Below are 19,645 nucleotides of genomic sequence, written 5' to 3'. Positions count from 1 at the left end.
GTACCCCGCCTTTCGCCCATAGTCAGCTGGGATAGGCTCCAGCTTGCCTGCGACCCTGTAGAAGGATAAAGCGGCTAGAGATAATGAGATGAGATGAGACCTTCAGGTCTCACTCCACCAATATTTCCAAGGCCACACTGAGCGAGCGAAAACAAATTCATCAAAACAAGACTTTATTCTGATTTAACATATGATTCAAAGTTGTATGATTATATAAGGCTTTAACCCAGCCTTTCTCAACCCGGGGTGCCGTCTGGCTTCGTTAGGGGTGCCGTCAAAAAATTATATATTCTAACATTGGAATAAATAAAATGAATTAAAATTCCAAAAAATGATAGTTACACTAATGCAGATCATCACCGCCTCGTGCATCATCAAAATTTGTCTCACAGCCCCCTTTCCCATGTCACAACGTCACTGCCAGGGTCAGCGTATGGTCAGCATGACTGCGTATGTTTTATATGTGGGTGCCTTGAGAATTTGCATACTTCTGAAGGCTGCCGTGACTGAAAAAAGATTGAGAAACGCTGCTTTAACCAATCTATTTGTAATTTCTTTTTAAGTATAATTCACTTCATTTACTCTTTACTGAAAATCAACAGGATTGGCTCTTAATCAAAATACAGTCATCATAAAACAAAGAACTGTATGTCTGATTACATGAAGGTGTGTGTGATTACATATGCATATAAAATCACCACATTAACTGCGCTAGGAATAAGAGTCACCCTGCGACACGTGGAAATAAGGCCACACCCATTTCAGTATGGTCAAAACACATAGACCGACCCTTTTACAATCTGATTGACAGACACAGAGGCCACACCTACTTCTCTGACCTGCAAGACACAGACCACGCCCACTTCTTGATTCAGCAGGCACAGGTCACGCCCACTTCTCCATGATTGACAGACAACAAGGCCTTTGTATTTGTATTGATGGCAGCAATACTTTCTGTTGTCGTATTGTATATTGATATATTGATTGTGTGGCGTTGCTGGGTTTTGATGATGTCTTTATGGTGTGTGTTGACTGAGTTTCGTTGGTGTGTATGCTTGCTGTATGTTGATGTTGTGCATTATGGTATGATAAATTTGAGCCCGGTTCCTCTCAAAGTTTCTTCCTCATGTTATTTCAGGGATATTTTCCTTGCCACCATCACCTCTGGCTTTCTCATTCAGGATAAATTGATAAACTCGTTGATGTAAACTTGATTTCCAAAATGTCTATCTTTCTGTAAAGCTGCTTTGTGACAATGTCTGTTTTTAAAAGTGCTATGCAAATAAATGTGAATTCATGTTGGTTGTGTATGCTGTTTGTGGTTGTTTTGATGACGTACTGATGATGTGTGTTTATGTTATGATGATAACATGTATTTGCTTTGTGTTGATATCTTGATGGTGTGTGTTAATGTATTGGTGTGAGTTGATGTACTGATGGTGTGGGTTGATGTTATATTGATAGTGTGGGTTGATGTACGCCCAGGGCTCCCTTGCAAAAGAGACTTAATATCTCAATGGGATATCACCTGGTAAAATAAAGGATAAATAAAAATTAAAAAAATGTTATATTGATAGTGTGGGTTGATGTTATATTGATCGTGTGTTGTCTTGATGGTGTGTGTTGATGAATTGGTGGTGTGTGTTGATGTTATACTGAGAGTGTGTTGTGCTGGTGTATTGATGCCCAGAGGAAAAGAAATTTTAAATTGAGATCTCTTCTCTTTCTCAATTGTTTCTCCTAGACAATAATGAGATCATAGTGATATTAAAATGAGATTATTGCTTTTGTCTCCTGCTTCTCAGGTTTGTCTCTGGAGCAAAAGAGTTAAGTTATCTCATTGTAGACTCCCTTTAATCTACAAATGAGTTCTCAACAATGTTTTAAATAATGCTCAGTGTTGACCAATTTATACATCTCATACTTTACTCAGGCTGATCCACCAGAGAGCTCTCTCTGTAAACTCACAATTCTCATTTCAGATCTGTTCGGTGAGTCTCAGATTAGGCTCCGTCAGTTTTGTAAAAGAGGTCTCTACGCAATCTTGAAGCATTCTCATTCTAGTCATCTCAGTTTAGTCCTTTTTTGATTTCCAAAAGAGATCTCAACAAAGTCTTAAACAATACTCAGATTAGAGTTTCTGCGCGGGACAGAATTTTCAGTCCCGCTCCCGCATTGTGCAGTCCCGCTCCCGCAAAGAATTATGATTTTCAGTCCCGCTCCCGCCCGCGCCTGCCATATTTTGTCCCGCTCCCGCCCGCAAATCCCGCATGATGCAGACGTTTGCGTTATTTCTCATGAAAGTTGAAATTAGTCAACTAATAAAATAGTCTTAGTCATGGCTCAGTCGACTAAGGCGCCATACCATAAATCTGGGGACCAGGGTTTGATTCCGACCCGAGGTCATTTCTCGATCCCTCCCTGTCTCCCTCTCCAGCTCATTTCCTGTCTCTACACTGTCCTATCCAATAAAGGTGAAAAAAAAACCTAATATCTCTTTTGTGACTCCTACTTGTCTCATTGCTATGTCTCATCTTTTGCTTCTTTTATTTCTCCTAAGGCAAAATTAGGAGAAAGAACTGTGATAAAAGTAATACTTAAATGATCCTTAAAAGAGAATCACCATTTTGTCTCCTGAGCAACAGAAGGGATACAAATGAGAAACAAAATTTTCCTCTGGGTGGTGTGAGTTCATGTTGTCTTGATAGTGTGTGTTAATGTATTGGTGTGAGTTGATGTACTGATGATGTGAATTGATGTTATATTGAGAGCGTGTTGTCTTGATGGTGTGTGTTGATGTTATATTGATGGTGTGTTGTCTTGATGGTGTGTGTTGATGTTATATTGAGAGCGTGTTGTCTTGATGGTGTGTGTTGATGTTATATTGATGGTGTGTTGTCTTGATGGTGTGTGTTGATGCTATATTGAGAGTGTGTTGTCTTGATGGTGTGTGTTGATGTTATATTGATGGTGTGTTGTCTTGATGGTGTGTGTTGATGTTATATTGAGAGTGTGTTGTCTTGATGGTGTGTGTTGATGTTATATTGATGGTGTGTTGTCTTGATGGTGTGTGTTGATGCTATATTGAGAGTGTGTTGTCTTGATGGTGTGTGTTGATGTTATATTGATGGTGTGTTGTCTTGATGGTGTGTGTTGATGTTATATTGATGGTGTGTTGTCTTGATGGTGTGTGTTGATGTTATATTGAGGGCGTGTTGTCTTGATGGTGTGTGTTGATGTTATATTGAGAGCGTGTTGTCTTGATGGTGTGTGTTGATGTTATATTGAGAGTGTGTTGCCTTGATGGTGTGTGTTGATGCTATATTGAGAGTGTGTTGTCTTGATGGTGTGTGTTGATGTTATATTGAGAGTGTGTTGTCTTGATGGTGTGTGTTGATGTTATATTGAGAGTGTGTTGCCTTGATGGTGTGTGTTGATGTTATATTGAGAGTGTGTTGTCTTGATGGTGTGTGTTGATGTTATATTGAGAGCGTGTTGCCTTGATGGTGTGTGTTGATGTTATATTGAGAGCGTGTTGCCTTGATGGTGTGTGTTGATGCTATATTGAGAGTGTGTTGTCTTGATGGTGTGTGTTGATGTTATATTGATGGTGTGTTGTCTTGATGGTGTGTGTTGATGTTATATTGAGAGCGTGTTGTCTTGATGGTGTGTGTTGATGTTATATTGAGAGCGTGTTGTCTTGATGGTGTGTGTTGATGTTATATTGAGAGCGTGTTGTCTTGATGGTGTGTGTTGATGTTATATTGAGAGCGTGTTGTCTTGATGGTGTGTGCTGATGTTATATTGAGAGTGTGTTGCCTTGATGGTGTGTGTTGATGCTATATTGAGAGTGTGTTGTCTTGATGGTGTGTGTTGATGTTATATTGAGAGTGTGTTGCCTTGATGGTGTGTGTTGATGCTATATTGAGAGTGTGTTGTCTTGATGGTGTGTGTTGATGTATTGATTTAAGTTGATGTCTTGATGGTGTGTGTTGATGTTATATTGAGTGTGTTGTCTTGATGGTGCGTGTTGATGTATCGATGGTGTGTGTTGTCGGTGAGTTGATGTCTTCATGCTTTTGTATTGACGCTGTTGTACTGATGGTGTGAATTGATGTTTGGATGGCGACAGTTGACGTACTGATGTGGTGTCGTCTTGGTGTGAGTTGATGTCTTGATGGTGTGTGCTGATGCTGCGCATCATTACTGTGTGTTGACGTTGTGTATTGGTGGTGTGTGTTGATGTATTGATTTTATGTTGTTGATGTTGTACCGAAAGTCTGGGTGAAGTTGTGTTGATGTTGCGTATGTTGATCTGCCTGCCAGAACTGCTTTCTGAATCTGTTGTTAGCGTGCAGTTTAGCACTCAGACCACTTGCTACTGCTGACCTTTAGAGCCTTGAGGGGAAAATAGCACACAAGAAAGATGGAAGCTGCGGGTGCAGAGGTGCCGCTTTACAGATTTCCCATCACCATTTCGTCCACGTTTTACTGAAATATACACGATTAGGAAACAAAATGGAAAGTATATCATCTCATGACCTTAAACACATCTCATAAATGAAAGATCACATGTATAATGAGCATCTTTAATGATGCAGAACAGATTTTGAATAAACGCCTACATCTTTCAGAAATAAAAAAAAGACATCAGTGTGTGGTTTCATTTCATTTTTGACACGTTTTTACAAATAATTATTTTTTCATTCGTATTTTTGTGGAAGCAAGTGTAAGAGCACCACCAACACTCGTAAGAAAAAAACACACAATGTTATGAAGAAGCGAGAAGCGAGGCTGGGGCTGATTTCCTTCTAGCCCAGACTTGTAGATTCATGCAGATAATCAGCGACAGTCATGTCAGGTGATTCCGCAGAATGACACGCCCCTTAGGTTTGTTCCCCATTTTGGCGAATATTTTTCATCTCTCACGTGTCATCAGCACTGATTGAGAAGGTTACATCTGAAATTCAGTTGTAGATGTTATGAACAGGGCGGCATGGTGGTGTAGTGGTTAGCGCCGTCGCCTCACAGCAAGAAGGTCCGGGTTCGAGGCCCGCGGCCGACGAGGGCCTTTCTGTGCGGAGTTCGCATGTTCTCCCCGTGTCCGCGTGGGTGTGCTCCGGTTTCCCCCACAGTCCAAAGACATGCAGGTTAGGTTAACTGGTGACTCTAAATTGACCGTAGGTGTGAATGTGAGTGTGAATGGTTGTCTATGTGTCAGCCCTGTGATGACCTGGCGACTTGTCCAGAGTGTACCCCGCCTTTCGCCCGTAGTCAGCTGGGATAGGCTCCAGCTTGCCTGCGACCCTGTAGAACAGGATAAAGCGGCTAGAGATAATATGTTATGAACGTGAATGAGGTGAATGATTTCTATGATGATATCTGTTATGTCAGAGATCGTTTGTCTCAAAAATATCTTCGGAGGATTAAACACTGTGCTTTTTTTTTTTTAAATTAAGAACATCTCATCTCATTATCTCTAGCCGCTTTATCCTGTTCTACAGGGTCGCAGGCAAGCTGGAGCCTATCCCAGCTGACTACGGGTGAAAGGCGGGGTACACCCTGGACAAGTCGCCAGGTCATCACAGAGCTGACACATAGACACAGACAACCATTCACACTCACATTCACACCTACGGTCAATTTAGAGTCACCAGTTAACCTAACCTGCATGTCTTTGGACTGTGGGGGAAACCGGAGCACCCGGAGGAAACCCACGCGGACACGGGGAGAACATGCAAACTCCGCACAGAAAGGCCCTCGCCGGCCACGGGGCTCGAACCCGGACCTTCTTGCTGTGAGGCGACAGCGCTAACCACTACACCACCATGCCGCCTAATTAAGAACATTTTCTTCAAAAATACAAGTGTCTCCTGTTTCTAGCATTTAAATTGGTGTGAAGTACCTGAAATGACTTTCAAAAGAATTTTGTTCTTCAGTCTCGAAAATTAGTTCTTTTGAATCACTCCATTCGATTTGTGTGACGTGATTGAATACAAAAGGTGCAAAAAGAGATGTTTCCTTGATTTAATTTGAAAGTTTGGGGCGTGAAAAATTTCAGAACCTTTTTTTTTTTTTTTTGGTTGATGTGTTTGGATTTAATTGATCCCGCGTTCCCGCAGTCATAAGCGCAGACGATAATCGTTTTTCATCCTGCCGCTACCTGCAACAAAAAAAAAATCAAAAGTGTGATCTTGATTTGCGAATAGAGTGCCAAGCAGAAGCGGCGCTTTTGTTTTTGGCACAACTTTCCAGAGGGATTCGGGTATTCAGGTTTTCGGTTTCGTGGTCTGAAAGTGCATCCGAAGATTGAACGTGTTGGATTTGCTTTTTCAAAGAGGTGATTATTGCAGAAAATCATCTTTTCCTCATATGTGCAGATGTGCGGAGACTCATTCGTGTTTTGTTCCAACGAGCTTGAGAGAACGTCGTACATCAAAAACAAAACCTGGCAGTAGAAATGGTAGTAATTAGCCCTGTGTACTGCCACTGCCTTATTGCCCCAGACAGACTAATCCTGTAATTACACTATTAGTCTGGCATTTTCCCATTTTCCTCAAGATATAAACAAGTAAGACCCTGCACTAATTAGACTTAGCATTAAGAAGACTTATTTCACAAGCCACCTATGAAGTGCACGGCCTGTAATCAAAGAGCAACAAAAGTTTCAAAACTCTAGAATACAATTGCCATGATGCATTAGTAATCCGCTTAAACTTGGACAAATAAGATTACCCATAATTCCTTGAGGGGAAAACAAGGCGTTTAATTATATATACAGTATATGTTCTATATATAATATTTTTAATGAACTGCCTGCCTGTCTGTATATTTCCAGTTCAGTCGATGTGGAAATTTTTTGAAGTATTTTTACATGAGCCCATGAAAAGAAAATAATCAACAACAACATGGCGGTGGTGGGCGGCACGGTGGTGTAGTGGTTAGCGCTGTCGCCTCACAGCAAGAAGGTCCGGGTTCGAGCCCCGTGGCCGGCGAGGGCCTTTCTGTGCGGAGTTTGCATGTTCTCCCCGTGTCCGCGTGGGTTTCCTCCGGGTGCTCCGGTTTCCCCCACAGTCCAAAGACATGCAGGTTAGGTTAACTGGTGACTCTAAATTGAGCGTAGGTGTGAATGTGAGTGTGAATGGTTGTCTGTGTCTATGTGTCAGCCCTGTGATGACCTGGCGACTTGTCCAGGGTGTACCCCGCCTTTCGCCCGTAGTCAGCTGGGATAGGCTCCAGCTCGCCTGCAACCCTGTAGAACAGGATAAAGCGGCTAGAGATAATGAGAGCCTTTTGTTAATGGTGTTTATGAGGTAAAGGAGTAGATCTGGAGGGTCCTCAGACAGAGTGTTTTGGTAAACTGGGATGTATGGATGCTGTCAGTCCCCACTCGCTTGCTCACTCGAGTTTGTTGACGGTGCAGTGGCTGGCTGCTTTATGTCCCGGGGCTCCCTCATGCCTGTGTTACCTTCTGGCTCTCTCCTTTTAGTTATGCTGTCATAGTTAGTTGCCGGAGTCCCTGCTTGTACTCGGTGCAATATGTATACTGTTCCTACTTATTCAGGTGACATTGGGCATACCTAACCACCTGTGTTTTCTTTCTCTCCCCCCCCCACCCCAAATCTGTCCCTCTGAGTTACATGGAGTCAACAGGAAATCTTTTGGTGGAGAGGGTGGAGACCTCGACTGGCTATCGTAGCCTGCAGGGAATCGGCCGTCAGACATTCTGTCGCATGTCCCAGACCCGGTGAAATGTAACTGAATTGTCTTGGCCAGGCCTAAGGGTCCCATCTGCATCTCATCATTGCTGAGGAGTGTGCTCCCATCACCCAATCAAGCATCCAGCCAGAGCAGGTCATGATATATTTTTTACCATATTAACATGCCATTGTGCGTCATGCCTGATGTAAAGACTCTCGTCTCTGCGAGCCTACCACACAGATTTAATACTTGTCATTTTTAGGGCATACCTAACAACGTGTTTTCTTTCTCTCTCTCCCCCCCCCATCTGTCCCTCTGAGTTACATGTTGATCCTGGGATTGAGATGCTGGCCTCTTCTGCCCCTCGGACCTGCTTGATCCATCCTGGTGCCCTGTGTCTGGTCGGAGTTTTATCGCCCCACTCCTGTGAAGGACGGCCCCATGAGGACAGTTGAGGGTTATACCTGTTAAAACTGTTAATATTATAGTCAGGCTGTCTGTTGTTGCCCAAATGAGGATGGGTTCCCTTTTGAGTCTGGTTCCTCTCGAGGTTTCTTCCTCATGTCGTCTGAGGGAGTTTTTCCTTGCCACCGTCGCCACAGGCTTGCTCATTGGGGATAGATTAGGGATAAAATTAGCTCATGTTTTAAGTCGTTCAAATTCTCTAAAGCTGCTTTGCGACAATGTTTATTGTTAAAAGCGCTGTACAAATAAACTTGATTTGATTTGATTTTGATTTGATTTGAGATGAGATGAACATGGCGGTGTGACGAAGCAGACTTCATGTCATCATTGCAAAATTGATTAATTTCCAAGAACCGCTCATGTTAGAGTGTTTTATTCCTCTTGCTGAGTGCCAACAAGGATTTTTTTTATTATTTCCTAAACAACAACAAAATCAACTTTTTATCCATTTCTCCAGTAGCTACATTTAATCTTGTTGAATGTCGATGAAATTAGTTCTTTTGATCACTGACAAAAATGCTGAACAATTTCCCATGATGGAAAAATGACTCAAGGTGACAAAACACTCACACGAACAATGGAGACTTCTTCCACAAGTGTCTTTTTGATTCACTTCAAAATAACTTGAACGGGGAAAAAATTAGCTTGTTTTATAGGACGTTCCACAACATAAAAAATGTACATGGGAAAAAATGGAGCTAACAGTTTTTCAGTCATCAAATAATATAATAACAGGCAGATTGGAAAGTGGCATTCGAGGAATTAAATACAGTGAGATTTGCTGGAAGAGGAAAATAATCACCTTTTAAGTGATAACAGTACATTTGTATTACGCAGCATCACGTCCCTCATAAATAACTTGCAACAATACATCATCGTCACAAAACAAGGTGGCATTTTCTCATACATCACTCAACCAAATCAACTTGAATAACTGAGATTAACTGAACTCTGTTAATCCTCTTAAGCTTCCTTCGAGTTCCTTTAGAGAAAATATAGCTTACCGTCTCCGAAGAAGGATTTTGGTACAATATGTTAAAACAAAATTAAACGCAGCATTAAATATTCAGCATCTGTTCAAAGAATGGATTATTGCGATGGCCGTATGTACATGTAAATTCCTTGAATGAGATTCATTGTGCAAACCTTTGGAAAGTCCTTATATTTAAAGAACTGTTATGAGTCCGTGTTATGAATTTTATGGAAATTTCACAAATGTAGAAATGAATTTTACAGAGTCAAAAGTAAAAAAGTGACCAAACCGGCAATTCTATAGTTGGCAGATTTACTGTTATCATAAAGTTCAGAATTACTGTTCGAGGAAAGGGAAGTTTATTACCCATATTTCCTTGGAGAAAAGTAATTTGTAACCTATGGAGACTTCAAGTTTTTAGAACATTACCCTTGATTAAATGCACTCCTGCATATTTAGCATCCATTACGATAACGAGGTAATTCAGTCAGTCTGTGTGGGCATAGTTTTATTCAAAATACACCATTAGAGGAGTAATGAATTTCATGCCATCGCATAAAATTTGCTTCATAAAATTACAGTTAAGGGAGTCGGTAGTATAATATTTATATTTGCCAAAAGTGTAAATTCATTTTACAACCAGAGACTAAAGCCGACGTACAGCTTTTTAACGTGGTGCAACGGTGTTCAGTGTTCGAAAGGATTTACTGTGGAACATTTACAGCTCATGTTTGCATTTGATTTCTGTTTCGCAAGCAATAAATTTACTGTTTCAGGAAAAAAAAAAAGAGTTCAGAGAAAGAAAAATTGGGTAATGACATGTCGAACCATCAATCCAACCAAAACCTCAACAAACATACAATGAAATGAGCTAAATTATAAAATGAATATGGCACACATCACATGTACAACATTACCGATTGCCAAACTCCAAACAAACTCAAACCCTCTCCACTTGCTCCATCTCGACAATACTTTCTCTTCAGTGTCTCACCCTGACAGGATGTAGATACCGCAATGCACATTTTGCCGTCTAATAAATTGAGATTTCCTGTCGGAAATTTGTCTTTACTCAGAATGTCAGTTTATGATGAATTTCTTCTTTCTGTCCAAGAAACCCTTACGCATTGGTCCCCAAACATCTTTAAATCAACTCAAATTATTCACAATTGATTCAACTCAAATTAACTTAATATTAACTCAGATTATTCACTCTACTTCAATTTTACCTCAAGACCGTGACTTAGCTCAGTGGGGCGGCACAGTGGAGTGATGGTCGCCTCACAGCAAGAAGGTTCTAGGTTTGAACCTCATGGCCAACAGGGGCCTTTCTGTGTGGAGTTTGTATGTTCTCCTCGTGTCTGTGTGGGTTTCCTCCAGGTGCTCCGGTTTCCCTCACAGTTCAAAGACTCCAGATGAGGTAAAACACCCAGCCAGTTGCACAAGCCAGTGCACACTTTTTGCACCGGTCCCAAGCTGGGATAGACTGGGGAGGGTTGTGTCAGGAAGGGCATCCAGTGTAAAACCCCTGCCAAATCAAATACGCTGTGGCGACGCCTGACGGGAGCAGCCAAAAGAAGAAGCCAGTCACTCAGCTCAGTCGGAACTCAAATTATTCATGCAAATTCCTATTTGAACTTGTTCACTCTCATTTCAAGTTAAATCAGTCACTCAAATCAACTCCATTCATTCATTCATTCATTCATTCAAACTAATTCAAATCAACTCAAATCAACATCAATCATTTGCTCAAACTAATACAACTCAATTTATATCAACTCAAAATATTCACTCAACTCAATTCGTATCAACTAAGCATTCCCTCAAACTCATTCAACTCAACTCGTCTCAAATTAACCTTTCTGAAACTAATTCAACTCAAATGAACTCTCAGCATTCGCTCAAAATCTTCACTCAAATAATTCCCTCAAACTAATTCAGTTCAACTCAAAACATTCACTCAACTCAACTCAGATCAACTCAAATCATTTGCTCAAAATAATTAATCTCAGGAACAACTCAAATTATTCAATTAAATTTAACTTCAGCTGAAATCATTCACTCACCTCAATATCAACTCAAATCATTCACTTCACTTAATATTCACTCAAATTACAAACTCTAAGTTAATTTCAACTTGATTCAAATCATTCCCAAGTTAATATCAACTCAAAATTTTCACTCACACTAGTTCAAATGACCATCAACTCAAATTATTTATTCAAGGTAACTTCATGAGAAGTCAAATGATTTGCGCAAATCGACTCAAATAACGATCTACTGGATATTATTTACTGAACATTTGTGAGTCCATTTCAACTTTCATTTACTTCAAAACCACCATGCTGGTGCGATCTAGTGAACTGCATGTCCATGTTTAACTGTGTTTCTGGTAAACTCAAAATTATTTTCCATCTACTCATCAGGCTTGTAGTACTCAAGTCCAGGACTCGGACTCGAGTCTGACTCGTGCCCTAATTTTCAGGACTCGTGACTTGACTTGGACTTGAGCACTGATGACTCGGACTCGTGCATTAACTGCATTCGGACTCACTGAGACGAGGACTCAGATTTTTTTCTTTATTTTTTGTAACATGCCATAATAATTTGGCATAAGATATTTATCTCATCTCATTATCTCTAGCCGCTTTATCCTGTTCTACAGGGTCGCAGGCAAGCTGGAGCCTATCCCAGCTGACTACGGGCGAAAGGCGGGGTACACCCTGGACAAGTCGCCAGGTCATCACAGGGCTGACACATAGACACAGACAACCATTCACACTCACATTCACACCTACGCTCAATTTAGAGTCACCAGTTAACCTAACCTGCATGTCTTTGGACTGTGGGGGAAACCGGAGCACCCGGAGGAAACCCACGCAGACACGGGGAGAACATGCAAACTCCGCACAGAAAGGCCCTCGCCGGCCACGGGGCTCAAACCCGGACCTTCTTGCTATGAGGCGACAGCGCTAACCACTACACCACCGTGCCGCCCATAAGATATTTATGTCTACATTAATTTTTAGACTAATTTTATGCAAGAGAATGCACATTCACTTGTTCATACGTCATGTTCAGGAACAAACTAACATTAATGGCGCTAAAATGCCTGGAGAGAATGCCCCTAGGATTGTCCGCTTTGCTTATACAGACTTGTCGTGCAGTGGGGAAAAAATGCACTGCTATGTCAAGTCAAGTCAAGTCAACTTTATTGTCAAATATGCTATACATGCTCGACATACAGCACAGATGAAATTTCAGTCCTCTCTGACCCACGGTGCAAACAGGCAATGCAATAAATAAAAATAAAAATAGAATAATTGAAAAAACAAACAAACAATATAAACAGTATAAACACTCTCGATAAGAACTAGACATAGACTAAACACTCAGATAAACAATATAAACAGTATAAATAAACAGTATAAACACTAGATAAGAAATAGACATAGACTAAACACTCAGACAATATAAACAGTGCAAACACTAGATAAGAACTAGACAAAGACTAAACACTCAAACAGACAATATAAACAGTATAAACACTCTAGATAAGAACTAGACGTAGACTAAACACTCATATATACATACATATACACACACACACACACACACACACACGTAAATTGGTGCAAATAAACAAACAGTCAAGGGCACTTGAGGTATAGCAAGTCAACATGAAATAAGCAGTATAAACAAATTAGCAGCTGTTAAGGTGAGGTAGTGCGGAATAGTGCAAATGAGCATTTGTTTCATATGTGTTTCAAATGTAGAAGAACAATCAAGGGGACGACGGGGACAACCTCGAACTTTAATCGTCATTTGGTAAGACTCCACCCAGAGAACAAAGAGACACGCTATGTTCATTGCTCTGTTGATAGTGGGTGGAGCTTGCTGAGCGATGAACTAGCTAGTGTTAACCCTCTCTCATGTTATTTGCCCTGTTGATAGTGGGCAGGGCTTGCTGAGCGATGAGCAAGCTTTTTATCTGTAGCCGATTAACTAAAATGGGGCGGTCGAGCAGGAACGTTCATCCAACACAGTAGCAGAGACGCGTTGATGTAAAGGCAGCAACAGCCACCGTCAAATGGTGCGGCTGGAGTCTTGTTCTCGGACTCGACTCGAAATTTTCTTTAATGACTCGGACTTGAACACTGGGGACTCGAGACTGGACTCGGACTCGAGGTTTCGTGGGTCAACTACAACACTGGTACTCGTGATCTTTTGGCATTAATCTTTAATCTCCCACAAGCCTCCTGTTTGTACTGTTGCCATGGATACGACCTCTAGCTAAGTGCAGCAGCATCATGTGCGAGCTCGCAAAAACACAGCGGATTAATGAGATAAATAACAACTTGACCCTTAACAGTGGCACCTTTCATACACTGACATCAAGGCTGAGAGCAAATTTTCAGAATTGTACCTGTAAAATGTGGCGAATAAATAAACTAAATACATAAATGTGCTTTTTTTTTTTAGAACTGAACTGTTCATGGCGGCACGGTGGTGTAGTGGTTAGCGCTGTCGCCTCACAGCAAGAAGGTCCTGGGTTCGAGCCCCGGGGCCGGCGAGGGCCTTTCTGTGTGGAGTTTGCATGTTCTCCCCGTGTCCGCGTGGGTTTCCTCCGGGTGCTCCGGTTTCCCCCACAGTCCAAAGACATGCAGGTTAGGTTAACTGGTGACTCTAAATTGACCGTAGGTGTGAATGTGAGTGTGAATGGTTGTCTGTGTCTATGTGTCAGCCCTGTGATGACCTGGCGACTTGTCCAGGGTGTACCCCGCCTTTCGCCCGTAGTCAGCTGGGATAGGCTCCAGCTTGCCTGCGACCCTGTAGAAGGATAAAGCGGCTAGAGATAATGTGATGTGTGATGTGATGTGTGAACTGTTCATCAGCTCGTGAGTGACTTTTGGTTTATAAAACTATTTATTCTCAGAAAAAAGCGAATATTCCTGTCTTTTTTACCAAACAAAAGACAGATAAAGACAAAAGTCTGAGCCAGTGAAGAAGAGGTCTGAACAAATTATAATAAAAGCAGGTTCTTTGCTTGACAGGAACAAAGAACACACTGTCCTCTTGGATTATTGTAATCACTAACATCGCTGCGATTGAGTCAAAGCCTGCTGTCAGAAAGAATTTGTCTGAGGCTTGATAATTTACAGCCAAAACCTCTAATCAGATGCCTTTCACACCCCTATTGTGTCTTGCCAGGTGTGTGTGTGTGTGTGTGTGTGTGTGCGCGCGTGTGTGTGTGTGCGTGCATGTATACGCATGGCAGGAGTGTTGTCCCAGAATAAATCACCTCTGCAGGTAACCCTTTTACCTTCGGCTTTCATTAATTATAGATATCATTTTTGTGAGGTAAACTCTTCTTGACAAGCCCTCTTAGAAACGTTCATACACTCATGCATATACTACCAACAAAGCTACATCTTTTAGCTGTGTGTGTGTGTGTGTGCGTGTGTGCATGTAATGGAGGGAGATTTCTTGCTATAAACATGTACAGTACAAGGAAAAGGTAAAATATTAAATTATGTGGTGTGATTTTACTCGCACTTTCCATCTTCTCCTTTTATTTGGGAAGTCATGTCTACAGGGAAAATAAGAATTAAAGGAAAAGGCAACTTTTGTACAAAATCACCACAAATAGACAGATAAATATATAAAGTAATCGATCATGGAATTTATAGAGAAAGAACAGACCGCATAACAGTATCTTTTAACTTTTAATAATATGGGCTTGCGCTGAGCTCAGCGAAGATGCGTTCCGCCATATTGATCTACTGCGTGACGTCATGCGGCCCGCCACTGAAAAGAACTCTTCAGTGCTTCATGGTAATAAGGTAAAAAACCAGTACAATCGCTTCTTCAAAGTTTCACCAAATGGTTTTATTTATGCAACTTAAAGCTCATAATACTGTATAACTTTGGTTGAGTAAAAACACAGAGCAAAAACATGGCTGAATCCTGAATGACTCCTATTTGGATTTGTCCTATCAAGCCTACTGCGCATGCGCGAAGCGGCTCGGCTCGGTTTTCCCTTTCGGGCGCTCTCGTTTTCTGTTAGAATTTGGTAAAGAAAAAAATAAATAAATATTATTTACCAGCTTACCGGGTCCATGAACATAAATCTGACAGCTGATAAGGTCGGGATATAAACAAATCGAATACAAGCCACCCGCCGGGACTCCGAATCACAGTGATCTGCTTGTAAACACTGTTTTCATGGGCCCAGTGACATCACAGATCAGAGGGAGGCGCATTAACGAAAGATTCTGATTGGTTTATAGTTGCCCACAATCTCAAAATGGCTGACTCCTCCAACTTCGACTCCTCTGTGTCAATTCATGATTTCAAAGTTAAAAATATTTTTTCATGTTCGATATATAATGGAAATAATTAACGGAATTGAGGCGGCACAGTGGTGTAGTGGTTGGCCCTGTCGCCTCACAGCAAGAAGGTCCTGGGTTCGAGCCCCGGGGCCGGCGAGGGCCTTTCTGTGTGGAGTTTGCATGTTCTCCCCGTGTCCGCGTGGGTTTCCTCCGGGTGCTCCGGTTTCCCCCACAGTCCAAAGACATGCAGGTTAGGTTAACTGGTGACTCTAAATTGAGCGTAGGTGTGAATGTGAGTGTGAATGGTTGTCTGTGTCTATGTGTCAGCCCTGTGATGACCTGGCGACTTGTCCAGGGTGTACCCCGCCTTTCGCCCGTAATCAGCTGGGATAGGCTCCAGCTTGCCTGCTACCCTGTAGAAGGATAAAGCGGCTAGAGATGATGAGATGAGATTAACGGAATTGATTACGTATATGTTTTTCTCCTATTACACACCTGGTTTTGTACAAAAGTTGCCTTTTCCTTTAAAAATAAAAGAAAAAAAGACTGACATACACTGCTGATGAATTCATGATTCTGATTGGTCAGGTGGTGTTGATTATTTTTCACATTAGTGCCACAGGTTTATCAAGTATTCGATCATCCCGAATCGTCCACACAATTATAATAATAATAATAATAACAAAATGCTCATATCAAGTCAAATTGTTGATGTCAAATGTAACTGGAAATGGATTAAAAAAAAAACACACACACAACATATCATTTATAAATTAGTCATTTGATCCTGAAAAATATTCAACTTGTATATTCGCTATCCTAACAGCAACTCGGCTTCATGACCACCCTGTCACTGATTGCTTTCCCATCACAGCACCCCCCCCCCCCCCGAGTGTTTTATTGCTTACATATACAGAATGAGCATGAAATGAAATGTTGGCTTTAAGGTCGGATTGGTGTCTTCAAGCAACAAGATACCAACCTGGTCAAACTGATTAAAGCTAGACGGCCTTTCGATTTCATAAAATCAGTGAAATTTAGTTCGCTCTGAAATGTGGTCATTGTGATATATGTTTATTTCTGTAACATCTCACAAAATATCAGGCCGTTCTGTTCTGTGGCTGGGAAGTTATTTAATTTGAGGGGATTAAAGCAAATAATGTGCATGAAATCGCTCGCTTCGCGCAGTCAAGCAGACAGAGGAAGTCCGTGTGTGTGCGCTTGCGCAGGTTTATGGAATCAATTTTGTGCCAAAATGTTCATACAATACTTTTGAAATATCAAACAAAAATGACAAATCAAAATACAAAAAAAGAAAAAAAAGTCAATTTTTTTAGACTGGCAAACAAATTATTCGTGTAATCGTGCAAAATATCAGTCTATTACTCTTCAGAAACCTTTTTTTTTTTGTTCCGCGTCTTTCTCAGTTTTGTTTGACATAATTTATTTTGGTTGCGATTCCAGCTTTCTCGTTTGCGCTCCCTGACTTTTTGCTTGCAGTTTTGGCACAAACTTCACGTGTGGGTGGGCTGTCCAGGAATGCATTCCCATTGGCTAACTTGTGTTTGACTGACAGCTACGCTCAGCCATTCCCCGGAGGCTGTTGCGGCCATTTCCTACTCGGATTTTGGCGGACTGTTTGACGAGTGACCGATCCATTGAGGGTAAACAAGGATCGAGTGGACTTCAGTGGTGACTATGATATTGAATTAATTCAACAAAGTGTAAGTACAGGACAAATGTGTTGTATGTGTTGCATACAACACATTTGTGTGTGTGCACTGAGCATAGCTGTCAGTCAAACACAAGTTACCCAATGGGAATGCATTCCTGGACAGCCCACTCACACGTGAAGTTTGTGCCAAAACTGCAAGCAAAAAGTCAGGGAGCGCAAACGAGAAAGCTGGAATCGCAACCAAAATAAATTACGTCAAGCAAAACTGAGAAAGACACGGAACAAAAATAAAAGGTTTCTGAAGAGTAATAGACTGATATTTTGCACGATGACACGAATAATTTGTTTGCCAGTCTAAAAAAAATTGACTTTTTTTTCTTTTTTTGTAATTTGTCGTTTTTGTTTGATATTTCAAAAGTATTGTATGAACATTTTGGCACAAAATTGATTCCATACAGGTTTACCTATGAGCGTGCACTGACAGTTCCATCATTCTGTCACTAAACAAACAGCTGATCACACCGAGGTGCTCGCTGAGCGCCCATAGTTTGGTCCTGCGTTTCCTTTCCTTCGTATAGAACATAACATCTTTTCTTCTCGCTTTCTTTCCGTTCCTGTAGTTGGTCTTTCACGTTTCATTCGCACACTCACGTCTTCCATTCTTCTTTCCCATTTTAAATTTGTATCCCACAATGCATTGCACAAACAGGGAAAGCCCACCACGTGATGCATGACGTACTGTAGTATCTTGAATTGGGTCAAGGTGAAGCAGAAAAAAACAGCGGAGAATTTAGGGCCACATGGATCTAAATTCATTAATTGTTCTATTTTTTTTAAACGAATAAAATTGGAAGTCTGCGATTTGAATTCAGTAGCTTTCGGTCCACTAAACAAAAATAATTGGGTGTCGGGGAAAACTCTTTTTATGACCTACACTTGAAAAATCTGAAAGGCGGTCCACCTTTAACAGTTCCCAATTGTTTTTTCGTCCTCTCTTATCCTATACAAGTGTTTTATTTTGTAATATAGTGTGTACACTGACGATATGTAGCACTTTACTCTGTACACCATGTTTTGTAATGCTTCCTTGCGTCCTGTATTACGACACTGAGTTCCGCTCTGCACTCGTTCCACCTCAATGATAACGTTCACACAGTTTTCTTACAATTTAAAGAGAAACCTGACATCATTTCCACCCGTAGCCAATTATGGATGGACTCCCAGGCGATGATGGTTGAGCTCAGAACCTTCAAATGATACCAAAGAAACAGACAGACGGACAGACGGACATTCCAGCAGGGAGTCGTTTTCTTGATCTTGATCTTCAGTGGCGTGGTGTCATCATGATTACACCACAATAGCAGTCACCGAGACCACATGTGATTAATATATTTATCCCCACCCCTTCGATCATCCCCTGCGAAACAGAAGGTACAGACCCGAGCTGTCTTGGTTCATGAGAAGCCGTTCTCATGCCGTTCGTTGCATCATAAAGCATGATTAATTGCCTTTTGCAGCTCTTTGAGAACTAAAATAGAGCACAGGCTCATTTTTCCTACTTCTTTTAGAATTAATGGCAGCCACCCTGTTCGAGGGAGATCAGTCAAATCCATACAAAAGCAGCACACACACACACACTGTCTTTAATGACTCAGCGCTTGGTCGATGGCCATCCTCTCAGTTTTGAATAGAAAAGTTTGACAAAGAACTGGAACACGTCCAGCTCACATCAGCATTCTGCTCAATCGATGCACATCGATGAAGGTAAGTAGGTGCTTAATCATTTTTAATTAGTGATAAGCAGACATCTTGTCCATTCTGGTAAAGAGACCGCCATCTGGTCCCGCTCGGGTCAAGTTTTTCCGTTCCGACGACTTAATTGTGATTCATTCTAGCTGCTGGAAATTGTAAACGCTGCTGGGGTGATCAATATTGTTTTGGGAGCTTGAACAGATACAGCAGAGGTCATTTATTCATTAATTTACCTCTGAAAGAGACAAAAAAAAGGGCTACAAGCGCAAGTTCCTGTCTAGTGTTTAATTAACCCGAGTGTCCTCTTTGGGGTCAATATGACTCGTTTGGATTTTTTTTTTTCTTAAACACAGAATAATACTAAAAATAATTTAACAACGTAAAACTTCTGAACTGCCCTGAATGATCAATCAATTTTTGTATTTCAGATTCAGCATTTTTTACAATGTGTAACTGGAGGTTGTCTCAGCATCTCATATTTCCATGATCCAGGATTCAATCCTAAGCTCTGGCTACTTCTCAATTTCTCACACTTCACTCATTCTTTTTTTTTTTCCTATTTCTGATCTACATTTGGAGTGCAATCCTGAAAATGGAAAGGCCTTTGTTTGCTAATTCTACACTAAATTCACAGAACACCATCCTAACAGTCAGTGAAGCATGATGGTGGAAGCATCATGTCAGATCATGCAATAAAATCTCAAAACAAAACAAGCGTTGCCAGGCAAAACAAACCTCGCCCGGTAG

This window comes from Neoarius graeffei, chromosome 20 (genome assembly GCF_027579695.1).
Source record: "Neoarius graeffei isolate fNeoGra1 chromosome 20, fNeoGra1.pri, whole genome shotgun sequence".
NCBI lineage: Eukaryota > Metazoa > Chordata > Actinopteri > Siluriformes > Ariidae > Neoarius > Neoarius graeffei.
The sequence above is the reverse complement of the archived record's forward strand: the minus strand, read 5'-3'. Positions refer to the sequence as shown.